The 18,377-nt window shown below is 42.3% G+C and overlaps 1 protein-coding gene across 2 annotated transcripts in view; it reads right to left on the reverse strand.

Annotated features, from left to right (window-relative positions):
- The window catches only part of LOC128653483 (mitogen-activated protein kinase 14), a 350,993-nt gene that overhangs the window by 238,878 nt on the left and 93,738 nt on the right, over positions 1-18,377 (reverse strand). The window lies entirely within an intron of this gene.

Genomic DNA, 18,377 nt, shown 5'->3' on the forward strand with positions numbered 1-18,377 from the left:
TAGGCAGGAACCTCTAGGAATCTGTCCATTTTACACAATTTCTTACTACAATAGGGTCACAATCATCCAGAGTCGCTAAAACCTCCCTGAGCAATAAGCGGAGGTGTTCTAATTTAAATTTAAAAGCCGTCATATCTGAATCTGTCTGAGGGAACATATTTCCTGAATCAGAAATCTCTCCCTCAGCCAGCAAATCCCTCATTTCAGAACATTGTGAGGGTACATTGGATATGGCTAATAAAGCGTCAGAGGGCTCAGCGTTTGTTCTCACACCAGACCTACTGCACTTCCCCTGCAACCCAGGCAGATTAGATAAAACCTCTGTGAGGGTAGTATTCATAACTGCGGCCATATCTTGCAGGGTGAAAGAATTAGACGCACTAGAAGTACTTGGCGTCGCTTGTGCGGGCGTTAATGCTTGTGACACTTGGGGAGAATTAGATGGCAAAACCTGATTCTCTTCTGACTGAGAATCATCCTGCGACATACTTTTAGTAGCTAAAATATGTTCTTTACAATTTATTGACCTTTCAGTGCATGAGGGACACATTCTAAGTGGAGGTTCCACAATGGCTTCTAAACATATTGAACATTGACTTTCCTCAATGTCAGACATGTTGAACAGGCTAGTAATGACTACAAACAAGCATGAAAACACTTTATTTAGAGAAAAAAATAACAATCTTAAAAAACGGTACTGCGCCTTTAAGAGAAAAAAAAGCACACACGTTCTGCAAAACAGCCTAAACATGCACCAAATTTTTAAAAATTTTGCATGTAGACACAATATAGGTAGTTCAGATTGCACAACAAAAAGTTTTAACAATTAACCCCTTAATTTGCAAACTGGATCGAAAATAGGCCCAGATCCGGAAAAAAAAACCCTCTCAGCACCTTGCCACAGCCCTGCTGTGGCCCTACCTGCCCTCAGGGATCAAAAATGTGGGGTAAAAGCTTTGATTTGGCCCAAAACATACACCAGGGCCCTCAGGAGTTAGAGCTTGCTGCCTGAAAATAGGCCCCGCCCATCTCACTCGATGTCTCCATAGCCTTACAGAACCGCACCAGAGTGGTTATAACTAGCCATGTGGGTTCTGAGACCCAAAAGTTAAGCCATGTGTGTCCTTAATAAAGCTGCCCAAAACGTTATTGCCCACAAAAACGTTAAAGCACTCCCAAGTCAAAAAACGTTTGCTCCCAAACATTTGCAATTCAGTGTCAACCATATTTGTAATTGGCCCCATATGCAAGCTAAGTAATGCCCTTCTTTTAGCTCTAGGATTACTGCTTACCCTTACCCTCCTGGGTATAATGTCAGCCTTTTTGAAATACACAGTCTCTCCAGAAAAATATGACTGAACATACCTCATTGCTGCATAGCATGAAACCGTTCCTCACACTGAAGTTTCCTGTACTCCTCAGCCTCTGTGGGAACAGCAATGGATCTTAGTTACAAATGCTAAGATCATCATCCTCCAGGCAGCAGTCTTCATCCATCTGCTGCCTGAGAGTAAATAGTACACACCGGTACCATTTAAAATAAACTCTTGCTTGAAGAAATTAAAAATTAATATTTTATCACCTCTTTCACTTTACCCTTCCTAGTACTTAGAGTAGGCAAAGAGAATGACTGGGGGGGTGGGGCTAAGGGAGGAGCTATATAGACAGCTCTGCTGTAGTGATCTTTGCCACTTCCTGTTAGCAGGAGGATAATATCCCACAAGTAAAGGATGAATCCGTGGACTCGTCTTACCTTTATAGAAGAAACCTAATTTCCTAACAAGCAGACACCAAGCAAGTTAAAGGGATAGGGAAGTCAAAATTAAACATGCATGATTCAGATAGAGCATGTCATTTTAAGACACTTATAAATTCCCTTCTATTTTCAAATGTGTTTTGTTCTCTTGGTATCCCTTGTTGAAAACGAATACGCACATATCCTACACTAGTGGGAGCTAGCTGCTAATTGGTACCTGCACACATTTGTCTCTTGTGATTGGCTATCTTGAAAAGTTCAGGTAGCTGCCAGTAATGGAAGTAGTTCCTTCAGCAAATGATAGCAAGCGAAGGAAGCAATATGATAACAGAAATATATTGGAAAGTGGTTTAAAATTGTGTGTTCTTCCGAATCATGAAAGTAACAGTAATTTCTGACACAGACCATCATGTGACATCTAAATGTTCCATTTCCTTCTTCTAATGAGAGGTCACCAGTGATCAGGTGTATTTTTGGCAGATGGAGAAGCACATAATCCTGGAACACTTACTACTATAAACTTGTGTCCATTGCAATAAAGGGACATCACAGTCAAAATGAATTAAACTTGTGTGATTTAGATAAAGCACATCATTTAGGGCACTTAAATTCACTTCTATTTTCAAATTGATTTTGTTCTTTTCATATCCTTTGGTAAAACATTTGACAATATCCCTAACAGTAACAACAATGCATTATTGAAAGCTAGCTGGTAATTGGTGGCTACACACATTTGTCTTGTCTTTGGCGCACCAGATGTTTTTGTAGATCTTAATTAAAAGGGAACAAATAATGCAGTAAGAAAATGTACTAATGTATTAGAGGTATTCCTCTATTGCTTACATATTATAGTGCTTAACACCAGCAGAATGGTTAGGCATACAGAAAAAAACAAAAATGTATGCTTTCCTGATCAATTATTTTATTTTGGAATAATGATGGTCCACCGTCCTCCCTAACATATCTGATATATTTCCCACTACTAGGAAGAATTAAAGGGATACTAAACCCAAATACATTTTTTTTTCATGATTTAGATAGAGCATGCAATTTTAAGCAACTTTCTAATTTACTCCTACTATCCAATTTTCTTTGTTCTCTTGCTATCTTTATTTGAAAAGCAAGAATGTAAGCTTAGGAGCCGGCCCATTTTTTGTTCAGCACCTGGGTTGCGCTTGTGGATTGGTCGCTAAATGTGCCCACCAATCAGCAAGTGCTATCCAGGGTACTGAACCAAAAATAGGCCGACAGCAAGAAAAAGAAAAATTTATAAAATTAGTAAAAATAGAAAGTTGCTTAAAAATTGCATGCTCTATCTGAATCATGAAAGAAAAAATTTGGGTTTAGTGTCCCTTTAAGAATCCATACAAAAGGTTTAAAATCCCTCCCATCTCTCTCTTAGTTTAACGTATAGCCGAGTAGAGAATAGGAAACATTAGGTAGGAAAGACAAAGCAGGGTAGAGGTGTCATTAGAACTGTCGCAAAAAAAATTGTAACAGGCAGGGCCTGTGGACCATCATCATCAATTTATCAGGTAAGCATACATTTTGTTTTCTTTCGTTAAATGATGGCCCACAGTTCTCAATAACATATGTTATTAATATCCAAGTAGATGGTCTATTTTACGGAAAGGGTTGGACAATTTTTCTGGCAGTTTTTATTTAGTAGACACTGTGCCCTGAAGGACTTTCCCGCCAAAAGCTGCTTGTGAAAAGCAAAACCCTCAAAGCGATAAGATCTGAAAAAAAGTACACAGAGAAGACCATGTTGCAGCTTTGCAAATCTGCTACAAAGATGCATATTTTTTTTAAAACAAAAATCACAATGTTGCAACTGCTCTGGCTTAGGGGGCGACTTTTTCACCTTCAAGTAAACCTTGTGAATAACTTTTTTTAAGCCAAAAGGCCAATGCTACCTTAGTAGATTTCTGCCCCTTACGAGTCCCAGAATAGTGGGAAAAAAATTAATTTAAAAAAAAAGTTAAAAAAAAAATGGTTTACTATGTATAAAATATTATTATTAATTTGTATTGCACCGCAAAATTACATATTCACATGTGTATATTTCATGTACTTATATGCCAGAAAGGAAGCCAAACAAAAGGTGCTTCTTTACTTAAGATATGTTAATGGCCAGTTGGTCTCACAATCCTTTAATAATTGTATGGCCAGCTGTTAGACAGCAAGGTGCCAGGAACTCCCTACCACCAAAGGGACATCCTGAGATGGCTGGAGGAGGGACTGGCCTAACTAGTTATGTTAATATATACATTTGGAACTAGTTGTGTATAGACTGCTGAAAGAAGAAGTAGAAAGTTTTGGGGCCTACCATGACTGGAGAGAGGCTGCAGTTTTGGACAGTGCAGTGTGTCATTTTGGGGCCCAGCAGAGCCTGAGTGAACCTTGGACCAGAGACCAGTCCTGGAGCAGTCCCTAAAGATCAGAGATCCACAAGTAGGAAGTCTGGGAACACTGGCCCATAAGCGAGTGAGACCCCAAGATTAAAAAATTTCTGCTTACCTGATAAATGCATTATTTTCCGAATATGGAGAGTCCACAACGTCATCAATTACTAGTGGGAATATCACTCCTGGCCAGCAGGAGGAGGCAAAGAGCACCATAGCAAAGCTGTTAAGTGTCACTCCCCTACCCATAATCCCCAGTCATTCGACCAAAGGGAAATGGAAAAGAAATAACACAAAGGTGTAGAGGTGCCTGAGGAGTAGACAAAAATAACTGTCTTAAAATAAGGGTGGGGTCGTGGACTCTCCCATATCCGGAAAGAAATTTATCAGGTAAGCATACATTTTGTTTTCTTTCCTAAGATATGGAGAGTCCACGACGTCATCAATTACTAGTGGGAACCAATACCCAAGCTAGAGGACATAGATAACTAGGGAGGGAGAACAAGACAGGCAGACCTAAACAGAAGGCACCACTACTTGAAGAACCTTTCTCCCAAAAGAAGCCTCAGCCGAGACAAAAATAATCAAATTTGGAAGAAGTATGCAGAGAGAACCAAGTTGCAGCCTTGCAAATCTGTTCCACAGAAGCTTCATTTTTGAAAGCCTAAGAAGAGGAGAAAGCCCTTGTGGAATGAGTCGAATAATACTTCTCAACCAGAGAGAAAGAGAAGTAGCAGTAGCTTTCTGACCTTTACATTTACCAGAGAAACAAACAAAGCAGAGGACTGGCGAAAATCCTAAGTCACCTGTAGGTAGATTTTTAGAGAATACACAACATCCAAGTTGTGCAACAAATGTTCCTTATGAGAAGGAACAACAATTTCCTGATTAATATTTCTATCCGAAACCACTTTAGGAAGAAACCCCAATTTAGTACGAAGAACCGTCTTATCAGCATGAAAGATAAGGTAAGGCAAATTACACTGCAAAGTCGAGCGTTCCGAGACTCTCCGAGCAGAAGAGATAGCAATAAGAAACAAAACCTTCCAAGATAACATAATACCTTTGAAATGAACTGGCTCAAACGGAGCCTGCTGCAAATCTTTAAAGGGACACTGAACCCAATTTTTTTCTTTTGTGATTCAGATAGAGCATGCAATTTTAAGCAACTTTCTAATTTACTCCTATTATCAATTTTTCTTTGTTCTCTTGCTATCTTTATTGGAAAAAGAAAGTCCAGAACCTTGGACAGCACTTGTTTATTGGTGGATGAATGTATCCACCAATCAGCAAGAACAACCCAGGTTGTTCACCAAAATGGGCCAGCATCTAAACTTACATTCTTGCTTTTCAAATAAATAAACCAAGAGAATGAAGAACATTTGCTAATAGGAGTAAATTAGAAAGTTGCTTAAAATTGCATGCTCTATCTGAATCACAAAAGAAAAAAATTGGGTACAGTGTCCCTTTAAGAACAAGGTTAAGGCTCCAAGGGGGAGCAACAGACTTAAACACAGGCCTGATTCTGACCAGGGTCTAACAGTTTGAACATCTGGCACATCTACCAGACGCCGGTGTAACAAAATAGATAATGCAGAAATCTGACCTTTCAGAGAACTGACTAACAAACCCTTCTCCAGACCTTCCTGGAGAAAAGACAAAGAGGCAACCTCCAAGGTGGAAGAGATGACATCTTCACTAGGTCTGCATACCAGATCCTGCGAAGTCATGCAGGAGCTATTAGAACTACCAATGCTCTCTCCTATTTGATACGAGAAATGACTCGTGGAAGGAGAGCAAACGGAGGAAACCGATATGCCAGACTGAAATCCCAAGGAACTGCCAGAGCATCTATCAGGACGGCCTGCGGATCTCTTGACCTTGAACCGTACTTTGGAAGCATGGCATTCTCCTGAGACGTGATCAGATCTAACTCAGGCACCCCCATTTGAGGGTAAACCTGGAGAGCACCTCTGGATAGAGAGCCCACTCCCCAGGATGAAATGTCTGTCTGCTCAGGAAGTCCGCTTCCCAGTTGTCCACACCTGGAATGTGGATGGCAGATAGACAGCAATTGTGAGCTTCCGCCCACTGAACAATCCGAGCCACCTCCTTCATGGCTAAGGAACTTCGAGTTCCTCCCTGGTGGTTGATGTAAGCCACTGAGGTGATATTGTCCGACTGGAACCTGATAAATTGAGTTAAAGACAACCGAGGCCAAGCCATCAGAGCATTGTAAATCACTCTCAACTTCAATATATTTATGGGGAGAGCAGACTCCTCCCGAGTCCAAAATCCCTGCGCTTTTAACGAGTCCTAGACTGCTCCCCAGCCCAGCAGGCTGGCATCCAAGGTCACGATCACACAGGAAGGTCTCCGGAAGCATGTGCCCTTAGACAGATGCTCCTGAGAAAGCCACCACGGGAGAGAGTCTCTTGTCGACTAATCTAGATCTATCCTCTGAGACAGATCCGAATAGTCTCCGTTCCATTGTCTGAGCATGCATAACTGCAGAGCTCTCAAATGGAATCGAGCAAAGGGAATGATGTCCATGGAAGCAACCATCAGACCAATTTCCTGCATACATTGAGCCACTGATGGCCGAACAGTAGACTGCAGAGAGAGGCAAGAGGAAAATAATCTTGGATTTTATGACCTCTGTCAGAAATATTTTCATAGATAGGCAATCTATTATGGTCCCTAAGAAAACCACCCTTGTGGCTGGAACAAGGGAACTCTTTTCCAGATTTACTTTCCATCCGTGGGAACGTAGAAAAGACAACAAGAACTCTGTATGAGAGTTTGCTTGTTGGAAAGATATCACCTGAACCAATATGTCATCCAGGTAAGGCTCCACTGCAATTCCCCGAGACCTGATCACTGCCAAGAGAGCTCCCAGAACCTTTGAGAAAATTCAGGGAGCTGTGGCAAGGCCAAACGGAAGAGCAACAAACTGAAAGTGTTTCTCTAGAAAGGCGAATCTCAGGAACTTGTGATGATCCCTGTGGATGGTAACATGAAGATACGCATCCTTCAGATCTATGGTCATCATTAACTGACCCTCTTGGACCAAAGGAAGAATGGAACAAATGGTTTCCATTTTGAAGGATGGTACCCTGAGAAACTTGTTGAGACACTTCAGATCTAAAATGGGTTGAAAAGTTCCCTTTTTTTTGGGAACCACAAACAGATTTGAGTAAAAAGCTAGACCCTGTTCCTCTGTCGGAACTGGAATTATCACTCCCAAAGAGGAAAGATCCTGAACACATTTCAAGAATCCCTCTTTTTTTATCTGGTCTGCATATCATCTTGAGAGGAGGAACCTGCCCCTGGGAGGAAAAGATTTGAATTCTATTTTGTAACCCTGAGATACTTTGTCCACAGCCCAAGGACCTGGGACATCTCGTACCCAAGCTTGATAAAACAGAGAAAGTCTGCCCCCCACTTGATCCGATCCCGGATCATGGGCAAATCCTTCATGCTGATTTAGACGCAGCTGCGGGTTTCTTAGATTGTTTCCCCTTAGTCCAAGACGGATTGGGTTTTCAAAGACGACTTGTACCGTTCCTGCTTGGAAGAGAAAGAGGAAGGCTTTCCTTTAAAGTTACTAAAGGAACGAAAATTACTCTGACGTTCTTTAGGTCTATTCTTCTTGTCTTGTGGTAGAAAAGACCCTTTTCCACCAGTGACATCAGAAATTATTTCTGCCAGACCAGGTCCAAACAAGGTCTTACCTTTGTAAGGAAGCGCTAGAAGTTTTGACTTGGAAGTAACATCAGCTGACCAAGATTTCAGCCATAACGACCTGCAAGCTAGCACAGCAAAGCCAGATATCTTGGCTCCTAGCTTAATAACTTGCATGGTAGCATCAGAAATAAAATAATTAGCTAGCCTGAGAGCCCTAATTCTGTCTTGGATCTCCTCCAGAGGAGCCCCTTCCTGAAGCAAATCCGACAAAGAGTTGAACCAATAAGAGGCCGCACTTGTCACAGTGGCAATGCAAACTGCAGGTTGCCATTGGAGACCTTGATGAACATACATCTTCAAATAAGCCTCCAGCTTTTTGTCCATTGGATCCTTAAAAGAGCAGCTATCCTCTATAGGAATAAAAGTTCTCTTAGCTAGGGTAGAAATGGCCCCTTCCACTTTAGGTACCAAGCGCCAAGAATCTTTAATGGAGTCAGCGACCGGAAACATTTTTTTAAAGACAGGAGATGGGGAAAAAGGAATCCCTGGTTTCTCCCATTCCGTTGCACGGTCCAGAGCGGGCAAACACTTCCACAGAGAAAGTAACATCAAAGTATTTATTAAGTTTACTAGATTTCTTAGGGTTGAGAACAACAGGAGTATCGGAGTCATCCAGAGTAGCAAAAACCTCCTTTAACAATACACGAAGATGTTCAAGCTTAAATCTGAAGGATACAACTTCAGCATCAGATGAAGGAATTATACTGTCTGAATCTGGAGTTTTCACCCTCAGAGGCTACAGACGTATACTCCTCATCAGACTTATGAGAGAGGGCGACCTGAGTAGCAGAGGTTGGAACAGAAACCTTAATATCTGAGTCTCAAATTTTCCTCTTGCGTTTTGCCTTTAGCATAGGAATGCCAGATAAAGTCGCAGATACCGCCGAAGATATCTGAGCAGCAATTTCTGCAGGCAAATAAACTCCTCCGGGAAACTGAGAGGAACCACAGGGCACAGTATTTGACACCACTAAGGCTTGGGACGTTTGAGGAAAAAGCTGTGGCATTGCCTGAACAGCATCATCCTGAGAGACCATTGGCTCAGAAACAAAAGTGTATCTTTATTTTTTAAAGTCCTATCTATACATGAGGAACAAAATTGCAAAGACATATCAAAAAAAATCTTTATTGAGGTACTGTCGCTTAAAATAAACAAGGCGATATAGACTTTTGACAAAAAAGCATACTGCGCCTCACTGCTTGCAGAATTTATCCCCAACCAGATGCAAATACATTTTTTGGGCAGAAAAAAGTTAGAAGTACAAATTTAATTTATAAGTACACCTCTACACCTCAGCCTGTGACTGAGGTGGCTAGCTGCCCCTTCGTATTCCAACGAGCAAAGGATTATCCGGACTCCACTTAATGCAGTTGCTGTAACCACTCCGATAAGTCTCAAGGAGCGGAGCCGGAAGGTCACGTGACCATCAATTTAAGCTGCGATACAAATGTAAAGCATGCGCTTCAGGCCGGAAGAGCTGTATGCAAAAAATGTAAAAGCCTCTTCCTGACAAAATACTGCATCAGAGCCGGAAAAGATCGCAGTCATATGCGATAATCTCAGAAAACTTGCCCACAAACAACTTGCTCACAAACAAACCTTATGTGAACTAAGCATGCATGAGAAAAATAATAAATAAACTCATGAGCCACCGAAATAGGGTTAACTCCTTCCTCTCATAAAGGAGATTAACCCCAGTCTCTGTCTCACATACCAAATGTGCCTGCCCACTGCCTAAAATTAATCTTGTACCCAGGATTCTAGTCCCATAAGAGAATGCAGAGAGTTGTAGCTTAACCCCTTCAGTGCCAGCCTGCCAGCCCCAGAAGACAAAGGCACTTACCTGCACTTCTAGCTGTCCGTCAGGAGGACAGCTCACAAGGCGTGAAAGGACGCCAACTGCTTACAGAGGCCTGTGAAAAAAAGAAAGAACAGAGTAAACCTACTCTGGCTTTCTTTACTAGGGCAGCAATATGTTAGGAAAATGCAGCAAGGCCCACCTTACAAGTTCCTGTTTTAAAGCCACCACTACTCTACTGCAGAGATTGACGTGGACTACAGCTATACCAAAAAATCTGTAGATAAAAGAAATACAATTTTCTTCAGACACCAAAACTTCACCTCCTCCATTGACGAAGGCAAAGAGAATGACTGGGGATTATGGGTAGGGGAGTGACACTTAACAGTTTTGCTGTGGTGCTCTTTGCTTCCTCCTGCTGGCCAGGAGTGATATTCCAACTAGTAATTGATGACGTTGTGGACTCTCCATATCTTAGGAATGAAATATTGGTTTTAGTATAGTGGTACAATTAATTTTTTGCACTTTGTGTATGCTTGTATGTTTTGCTTCTACACAAATTTCTGTACACAATATAACATCTTTTTTATTTATCACTTTTGTGTACGTCTTGATTTTGTCACCTGTTCACTAGCAAATTTCTTACGTTACACACCACCCCTCCACTGGCTTACCAGGCATGTCAGTCCATGTCAATGCAGCAGCAGTATCCAATAGAGAGACCATCCAGTGCAGGTATCTAGTACCTGCCAGATGATTGCAGTAGGAAATACCTGTATCCTTTAAGGGGAGGCTAGGGATGAGTCCCTGCAATGCCTGAGGGTATATATGACTTGAGTCCCATCAGGGAAATACTGTGCACATAAAAAAGGTATTTATATGTCCCTGTATCATACAAATGCTGTGAAGAGTCTTTTCTGTCTTCTTTGAAAATTATACTCCCTAGGGACTCCGGGTCTCACATAGGTCTGAGCTCCCAATTTGTAATCCATTAGCAAGAACCTCTATAGAGAGAGAGAGAGAGAAGAGAGAAGAGAGAAGAGAGGAGAGAGGAGAGAGGAGAGAGGAGAGAGGAGAGAGAGTGTGTGTGTGTGTGTGTGTGTGTGTGTGTGAGAGAGTGAGTGAGTGAGTGAGAGAGAGAGAGAGAGAGTGAGTGAGTGAGTGAGTGAGTGAGAGAGAGAGAGAGAGAGAGAGAGATGGGAAGTGAGAGGGATTTTAAGCTCTGATATGGGTTCTTGTTCTCCTCCTAGTGGCTGAAAATATTTCCCATATGTTATGGAGGAATCTGTGTGGTGAAATGTGTTGTTATTAAAATCCCTTCCCCCCCAGATACACATTTCACTCTGAACTAAAGACACTCCCAATAGCCTTTGACTGGCATTTGATAAACCACTCCCTATTGAATTGGGGTATAAAAAAACTGGAACACCAAAATCTTTTTCTCTTTCTTATCCTGCTCCGGAAAGTACATTAGAGCTCATATCACAGAGGGAATGATATTCCTAAGGGATGATGGGAGAATTTTCCCTGTAAGGTTTTCGCTCCCACTGTGTTCTTCTGTACTAGTATGTACAGACTTGTCCACAGCACTGTATTTCTTAAATTCCTTTATTCTCTGTTAAGTTACAGACATAAAACAGCGACGTTTCGAGTGTTGCCACTCTTACTCAAGAGTGGCAACACTCGAAACGTTGCTGTTTTATGTCTGTAATATAACAGAGAATAAAGGAATTTAAGAAATACAGTGCTGTGGACAAGTCACTCTGTACATACTATTGTGATTGGGGGAGTCTGGCAGAGTCCCTGTCTTCACGTGCACTGTACTCCTTTGGTTGCTGTACTAACAAGTTGTTACATTGTTCTTCTGTACTAGTGGGTATAACTAGAAAACGGGGCAACATAGGAGAAGAAAAAGATGCTCTTTAGAAGAAATAAAGTAATATACAAGACTAATAAACAGCTGGATTCAGACCAAGGGCCAAAAATATGGGCTTTCCCTAACCCCAGTGGGACACTGAAAGAAGCTTTATTTAATGGATTCCTGAGATTTTAATCTCATCACGATTGTATTGTTATATCTTTATATTGCACCTTTCTGTGGTCACAGAGCTAAAGGGACATTAAACTAAAAATTTAATTTCACATAAAATGTTAACATATGCACATCCATTATTTATTTTGCCTGCTTAACTACAATTTTATTCTGAAAACTGTAGTGTTTCCACTCTACCCAGGATGGAGCTCATTCTGTAGAATGTAGAACCCTGACACTCCTATACACTGCATAGTGATTGGTGGATACATGCAGAGGCTCATGTATATCTGTCCCTAATTTGCTACAGCAATGGAAGTAAGATAAACATTTAAGACAGAGCTTGACAAACCCAGGAGCCAGATAGCCACTGGCTCCTAGAATTTTATCCCTGGCTCCTAACTTTTTTGGGTTATTCTCCATATATCTATATACAATTACCACTGTTTGGCTCCTAAAACTATGTCTGGCTCCTAAATATTACTACAGGCTCCTAAATATTAAACAGATTTGTCAACAACTTATTTAAGAGGATTTTTTTCAAGGGTGTGTCCCAATCCTTCAAAATTTTGCATATATTTCTTAAAAAATGGCAGTTTAAAATGTTTTTAAAACATTTATTTTGCAAGATCTTTTTTAATGCAGTGCATCATTTGTGATGTACAAATAAAAACAGAATTTATGTTTACCTGATAAATTTCTTTCTCCAACGGTGTGTCCGGTCCACGGCGTCATCCTTACTTGTGGGATATTCTCTTCCCCAACAGGAAATGGCAAAGAGCCCAGCAAAGCTGGTCACATGATCCCTCCTAGGCTCCGCCTACCCCGGTCATTCGACCGACGTTAAGGAGGAATATTTGCATAGGAGAAACCATATGGTACCGTGGTGACTGTAGTTAAAGAAAATAAAATATCAGACCTGATTAAAAAAACCAGGGCGGGGCCGGGGGCCGGACACACCCGTTGGAGAAAGAAATTTATCAGGTAAACATAAATTCTGTTTTCTCCAACATAGGTGTGTCCGGTCCACGGCGTCATCCTTACTTGTGGGAACCAATACCAAAGCTTTAGGACACGGATGAAGGGAGGGAGCAAATCAGGTCACCTAAATGGAAGGCACCACGGCTTGCAAAACCTTTCTCCCAAAAATAGCCTCAGAAGAAGCAAAAGTATCAAACTTGTAAAATTTGGTAAAAGTGTGCAGTGAAGACCAAGTCGCTGCCCTACATATCTGATCAACAGAAGCCTCGTTCTTGAAGGCCCATGTGGAAGCCACAGCCCTAGTGGAATGAGCTGTGATTCTTTCGGGAGGCTGCCGTCCGGCAGTCTCGTAAGCCAATCTGATGATGCTTTTAATCCAAAAAGAGAGAGAGGTAGAAGTTGCTTTTTGACCTCTCCTTTTACCTGAATAAACAACAAACAAGGAAGATGTTTGTCTAAAATCCTTTGTAGCATCTAAATAGAATTTTAGAGCGCGAACAACATCCAAATTGTGCAACAAACGTTCCTTCTTTGAAACTGGTTTTGGACACAGAGAAGGTACGATAATCTCCTGGTTAATGTTTTTGTTAGAAACAACTTTTGGAAGAAAACCAGGTTTAGTACGTAAAACCACCTTATCTGCATGGAACACCAGATAAGGAGGAGAACACTGCAGAGCAGATAATTCTGAGACTCTTCTAGCAGAAGAAATCGCAACTAAAAACAAAACTTTCCAAGATAATAACTTAATATCAACGGAATGTAAGGGTTCAAACGGAACCCCCTGAAGAACTGAAAGAACTAAATTGAGACTCCAAGGAGGAGTCAAAGGTTTGTAAACAGGCTTGATTCTAACCAGAGCCTGAACAAAGGCTTGAACATCTGGCACAGCTGCCAGCTTTTTGTGAAGTAATACCGACAAGGCAGAAATCTGTCCCTTCAGGGAACTGGCAGATAATCCTTTGTCCAATCCTTCTTGAAGGAAGGATAGAATCCTAGGAATCTTAACCTTGTCCCAAGGGAATCCTTTAGATTCACACCAACAGATATATTTTTTCCAAATTTTGTGGTAAATCTTTCTAGTCACAGGCTTTCTGGCCTGAACAAGAGTATCGATAACAGAATCTGAGAATCCTCGCTTCGATAAAATCAAGCGTTCAATCTCCAAGCAGTCAGCTGGAGTGAAACCAGATTCGGTATGTTCGAACGGACCCTGAACAAGAAGGTCTCGTCTCAAAGGTAGCTTCCAAGGTGGAGCCGATGACATATTCACCAGATCTGCATACCAAGTCCTGCGTGGCCACGCAGGAGCTATCAAGATCACCGACGCCCTCTCCTGCTTGATCCTGGCTATCAGCCTGGGGATGAGAGGAAATGGCGGGAACACATAAGCTAGTTTGAAGGTCCAAGGTGCTACTAGTGCATCCACTAGAGCCGCCTTGGGATCCCTGGATCTGGCCCCGTAGCAAGGAACTTTGAAGTTCTGACGAGAGGCCATCAGATCCATGTCTGGAATGCCCCACAGGTGAGTGACTTGGGCAAAGATTTCCGGATGGAGTTCCCACTCCCCCGGATGCAATGTCTGCCGACTCAGAAAATCCGCTTCCCAATTTTCCACTCCTGGGATGTGGATAGCAGACAGGTGGCAGGAGTGAGACTCCGCCCAAAGAATAATTTTGGTTACTTCTTCCATCGCTAGGGAACTTCTTGTTCCCCCCTGATGGTTGATGTACGCAACAGTCGTCATGTTGTCTGATTGAAACCGTATGAACCTGGTCCTCGCAAGCTGGGGCCAGGCCTGGAGAGCATTGAATATCGCTCTCAGTTCCAGAATATTTATCGGTAGAAGAGATTCTTCCCGAGACCAAAGACCCTGAGCTTTCAGGGATCCCCAGACCGCGCCCCAGCCTATCAGACTGGCGTCGGTCGTGACAATGACCCACTCTGGTCTGTGGAACATCATCCCTTGAGACAGATTGTCCAGGGACAGCCACCAACGGAGTGAGTCTCTGGTCCTCTGATTTACTTGTATCTTCGGAGACAAGTCTGTATAGTCCCCATTCCACTGACTGAGCATGCACAGTTGTAATGGTCTTAGATGAATGCGCGCAAAAAGGAACTATGTCCATCGCCGCCACCATCAAACCGATCACTTCCATGCACTGAGCTATGGAAGGAAGAGGAACGGGAATGAAGTATCCGACAAGAGTCCAGAAGCTTTGTTTTTCTGGCCTCTGTTAGAAAGATCCTCATTTCTAAGGAGTCTATAATTGTTCCCAAGAAGGGAACCCTTGTTGACGGGGATAGAGAACTCTTTTCCACGTTCACTTTTCCAGCCGTGAGATCTGAGAAAGGCCAGGACAATGTCCGTGTGAGCCTTTGCTTGAGGAAGGGGACGACGCTTGAATCAGAATGTCGTCCAGGTAAGGTACTACTGCAATGCCCCTTGGTCTTAGCACCGCTAGAAGGGACCCTAGTACCTTTGTGAAAATCCTTGGAGCAGTGGCTAATCCGAAAGGAAGCGCCACGAACTGGTAATGTTTGTCCAGGAATGCAAACCTTAGGAACCGATGATGTTCCTTGTGGATAGGAATATGTAGATACGCATCCTTTAAATCCACCGTGGTCATGAATTGACCTTCCTGGATGGAAGGAAGGATAGTTCGAATGGTTTCCATCTTGAACGATGGGACCTTGAGAAATTTGTTTAAGATCTTGAGATCTAGGATTGGTCTGAACGTTCCCTCTTTTTTGGGAACTATGAACAGATTGGAGTAGAACCCCATCCCTTGTTCTCTTAATGGAACAGGATGAATCACTCCCATTTTTAACAGGTCTTCTACACAATGTAAGAACGCCTGTCTTTTTATGTGGTCTGAAGACAACTGCGACCTGTGGAACCTCCCCCTTGGGGGAAGTCCCTTGAATTCCAGAAGATAACCCTGGGAGACTATTTCTAGCGCCCAAGGATCCAGAACATCTCTTGCCCAAGCCTGAGCGAAGAGAGAGAGTCTGCCCCCCACCAGATCCGGTCCCGGATCGGGGGCCAATATTTCATGCTGTCTTGGTAGCAGTGGCAGGTTTCTTGGCCTGCTTTCCCTTGTTCCAGCCTTGCATTGGTCTCCAAGCTGGCTTGGCCTGAGAAGTATTACCCTCTTGCTTAGAGGACGTAGCACCTTGGGCTGGTCCGTTTTTACGAAAGGGGACGAAAATTAGGTCTATTTTTTGCCTTGAAAGGCCGATCCTGAGGAAGGGCGTGGCCCTTACCCCCAGTGATATCAGAGATAATCTCTTTCAAGTCAGGACCAAACAACGTTTTTCCCCTTGAAAGGAATGTTTAGTAGCTTGTTCTTGGAAGACGCATCAGCCGACCAAGATTTCAACCAAAGCGCTCTGCGCGCCACAATAGCAAACCCAGAGTTCTTAGCCGCTAACTTAGCCAATTGCAAAGAGGCGTCTAGAGTGAAAGAATTAGCCAATTTGAGAGCATTGATTCTGTCCATAATCTCCTCATAAGGAGGAGAGTCACTATCGAGCACCTTAAGCAGTTCATCAAACCAGAAATATGCGGCAGTAGTGACAGGGACAATGCATGAAATGGGTTGTAGAAGGTAACCCTGCTGAACAAACATCTTTTTAAGCAAACCTTCTAATTTTTTATCCATAGGATCTTTGAAAGCACAACTATCCTCTATTGGAATAGTGGTGCGTTTGTTTAAAGTAGAAACCGCTCCCTCGACCTTGGGGACTGACTGCCATAAGTCCTTTCTGGGGTCGACCATAGGAAACAATTTTTTAAATATGGGGGGAGGGACGAAAGGAATACCGGGCCTTTCCCATTCTTTATTAACAATGTCCGCCACCCGCTTGGGTATAGGAAAAGCTTCTGGGAGCCCCGGCACCTCTAGGAACTTGTCCATTTTACATAGTTTCTCTGGGATGACTAAATTTTCACAATCATCCAGAGTGGATAATACCTCCTTAAGCAAAATGCGGAGATGTTCCAATTTAAATTTAAATGTAATCACATCAGATTCAGCCTGCTGAGAAATGTTCCCTAAATCAGTAATTTCTCCCTCAGACAAAACCTCCCTGGCCCCCTCAGATTGGGTTAGGGGCCCTTCAGAGATATTAATATCAGCGTCGTCATGCTCTTCAGTAACTAAAACAGAGCAGCCACGCTTACGCTGACAAGGGGTTCATTTTGGCTAAAATGTTTTTGACAGAATTATCCATTACAGCCGTTAATTGTTGCATAGTAAGGAGTATTGGCGCGCTAGATGTACTAGGGGCCTCCTGAGTGGGCAAGACTCGTGTAGACGAAGGAGGGAATGATGCAGTACCATGCTTACTCCCCTCACTTGAGGAATCATCTTGGGCAATCATTGTCATTATCACATAAATCACATTTATTTAAATGAATAGGAATTCTGGCTTCCCCACATTCAGAACACAGTCCTATCTGGTAGTTCAGACATGTTAAACAGGCATAAACTTGATCAGAAAGTACAAAAAACGTTTTAAAATAAAACCGTTACTGTCACTTTAAATTTTAAACTGAACACACTTTATTACTGCAATTGCGAAAAAACATGAAGGAATTGTTCAAAATTCACCAAATTTTCACCACAGCGTCTTAAAGCCTTGAAAATATTGCACACCAATTTTGGAAGCTTTAACCCTTAAAATAACGGAACCGGAGCCGTTTTAAGCTTTAAACCCCTTTACAGTCCCTGGTATCTGCTTTGCTGAGACCCAACCAAACCCAAAGGGGAATACGATACCAAATGACGCCTTCAGAAGTCTTTTATAAGTATCAGAGCTCCTCTCACATGCGACTGCATGCCATGCCTCTCAAAAAACAAGTGCGCAACACCGGCGCGAAAATGAGACTCTGCCTATGCTTGGGGAAAGCCCCTAAAGAATAAGGTGTCTAAAACAGTGCCTGCCGATATTATTATATCAAAATACCCAGATAAAATGATTCCTCAAGGCTAAATATGTGTTAATAATCAATCGATTTAGCCCAGAAAAAGTCTACAGTTTAAATAAGCCCTTGTGAAGCCCTTATTTACAATCGTAATAAACATGGCTTACCGGATCCCATAGGGAAAATGACAGCTTCCAGCATTACATCGTCTTGTTAGAATGTGTCATACCTCAAGCAGCAAGGGACTGCAAACCTGTGTCCCCCAACTGAAGTTAATTGCTCTCAACAGTCCTGTGTGGAACAGCCATGGATTTTAGTTACGGTTGCTAAAATCATTTTCCTCATACAAACAGAATTCTTCATCTCTTTTCTGTTTCTGAGTAAATAGTACGTACCAGCACTATTTGAAAATAACAAACTCTTGATTGAATAATGAAAAACTACAGTTAAACACTAAAAAACTCTAAGCCATCTCCGTGGAGATGTTGCCTGTACAACGGCAAAGAGAATGACTGGGGTAGGCGGAGCCTAGGAGGGATCATGTGACCCTGCTTTGCTGGGGCTCTTTGCCATTTCCTGTTGGGGAAGAGAATATCCCACAAGTAAGGATGACGCCGTGGACCGGACACACCTATGTTGGAGAAATGTTCCTTTAATATTTTAATTATATTTGTATTCTTGTCTATCAAATATATATTAACTGTTGACATTTACAGACAAAACTGGG

The sequence above is a fragment of the Bombina bombina genome, chromosome 3 (assembly GCF_027579735.1).
Source record: "Bombina bombina isolate aBomBom1 chromosome 3, aBomBom1.pri, whole genome shotgun sequence".
In the NCBI taxonomy this organism is placed as follows: domain Eukaryota; kingdom Metazoa; phylum Chordata; class Amphibia; order Anura; family Bombinatoridae; genus Bombina; species Bombina bombina.